This window comes from Aplysia californica, unplaced genomic scaffold (genome assembly GCF_000002075.1).
Source record: "Aplysia californica isolate F4 #8 unplaced genomic scaffold, AplCal3.0 scaffold00390, whole genome shotgun sequence".
In the NCBI taxonomy this organism is placed as follows: Eukaryota; Metazoa; Mollusca; class Gastropoda; order Aplysiida; family Aplysiidae; genus Aplysia; species Aplysia californica.
The window spans coordinates 125,149-127,545 of record NW_004797660.1 but is presented as its reverse complement, the minus strand read 5'-3'; positions in this window follow the sequence as shown (position 1 = coordinate 127,545).

Below are 2,397 nucleotides of genomic sequence, written 5' to 3'. Positions count from 1 at the left end.
CTTCTGATGATAAAAATGTTGCTTCCTAGGCTTAGTACATTTTGAACTGCTTGCCGCCAGTAATATGGCGTCGATGACCAAGTGGTCAGGCTACCAGACCTGTACTCATGAGATTGCGGGTTCGGAGGTTCGAGCTTCAGTTGTGTTCGTGGGAAAGGCACTTTATACGAATTTCCTCTGTCCAGTATATTCTTAGTGCTCTCCTTAAATGCCACATTTTAGTGGCCTCCAGTCTCCTCTCTGTGTTTTTGTTTAGAGAATCATTATCCTTAAAAATAAAGTAAAAAGCTACACCTCCATTATGTAGGGGACACACTGGAGAAAACAAAAAAAACCCACCAAACTCTGCAACATCAAGCCCAATCTGGGTCCACGAAAACCTTCAGGCCTCTCTAGATGAGACGAAGTCATTTTTACTCTCTTACGTTTCGGTCACTCCTCCCTGGCACTTAAATACCTCCTGCAGAGAGATGAGAAAACGTTCTGTGTCGGATGCGACACACATTTCAACAGTGCACACATCTTAACAGAATGTCCAGACTTAGGAGAAACCAGAAGGAAATATTTTAAATGTACAAAATTAATAGATCTGTTCACCAATGTTGATCCCAACACTATTCTCGATTTTTTGTGAAGGACATTGGCCTTCACAAAAAGTGTAATATACCGTTATTTTTAAGTAAGTTTTATTAAATGTAAAGTATTGCTATTTTTACGACGAAACTTTACCATGACATTTGTAACATTTTAATCGAGTCATTGCCCAAAACCGAGCCCTTGATCCCAACAGATTACTCGGTTATATAGATGCCATTGGCTTTAACAATAAAATGTATACCGGTACTGTTGTTTTATATTAAATGTAAATTACTGTTATTTTTACGACGAAACTTTAGTTATAATTTTTTTAAAGTTTAATCTGATTATTGACACAAACCAAGCCGTGCTGTGAACTCTTTTGAATGCAATGTGTTTCGCGCGCTCATATGACCAATGCAGTTGCGAGCTCAGTAAAACTCTAACTGAACTCAAATATCCATGTAACATGATTGCACGTTGGTACACTTTCAGGGTTTTTATTTTTTGCGTTCATTGTTATGTTTCTTTTTCAGAGGACAGGTTTCTGCTTGATGTAATGTATGTTTCTTCAGATACTGCAATCCTCTTTTTTTTAAATCTCTGTGTCACTTATCGCATCTGGTGGCACTGCGCAACCAAGGTTTTTAAAGCTGTTGACGTGTTTTATTTGTTCGTTCTTCATTTTTGTTTTAGTAGAGGTTTTACGACGCACGCAACTGCTTAAGGTAATATGAGAGCCAGAAGATTAAAGGTGTTACAAGAGAGTAACAAACATAAAATAGAAGGAGGGGAGATAAGGACGAAATATGTTTGATAGGAAAGAAGGAGCAAACCACACCAGAGCACCCGCCAACCACGTTCTTACACGTGATGTTGCACACTACACTAGAATGTCAGCACTTCTTTATTTCAATCTGCATTCCGTTTTCTCAGCTATCAGTAGTAGGCCCCTTTCTTCGCTTTCTTTCTATCACTCTATTATCATCTCAGAGCTCAGACTCAGAGTCGGGAGTCTCGTGGTCTAGAGGTTGTGGTGTTTACCTCTCATTCAATAGGTCCCGTTGTCGAATCCAGAAAGCGACGGGAAGTTTTCTTCTCTAAATTTCTCCTCCCTTCCTACCCTCTAGCAATCTTCTGTCGTCTGCTTTCGTCTCCACTTTCTGCCCCCCCCCCCTCACCTCCTTTGACCCATCCTCTGGGCTCCTGACTCTTTCTGCAGCCTTTCTACTGCAACCTCCTGGCTCTTTCTTTCTGTAATCTTTCAGGCACACCCCTGATCTTATAGTATGAAAAATCTACACCTAGGCCTAGCCTTTTCGGATAAGAGCAAAAAATCTCGGGGGTCTCGTGCGCAAGTCGGACACGTTAAAGATCCTTTGGTGATCCTAAATCGATAAGAGTAGGCTTAATTCAAAATTTCCTACCAACCGAAAAACTTTAATGTGTCCTGCGCACTCAAATGACCTTATGCAGTTGCGAGCGCCGTAAAACACTTACCAAAAATAGTATTAAAATCTGACAGTCAAGGTACAGGTATAGATAAAATGGTTAACATTGTTTCGAAATCTCAGGACCGATTCTTGCATAATTTCTTCTCTCAAGGTTGATAACAGTCAAGTCAGACAACCCGTGATAAACTCGTCATAAACCACAATAACTATCGCCGTAACATAATACTTGTAAATTAGTGACATAAACAGGAGTCGAAGAAACATTGTTACAAAAACGTTATCAGTCTTTTTAAATATTAAAGTTGAATATTTTATACAAAAGGTTTAACTGTATACGAAGCCACTTTGAGGGAACTCAAAATAATAA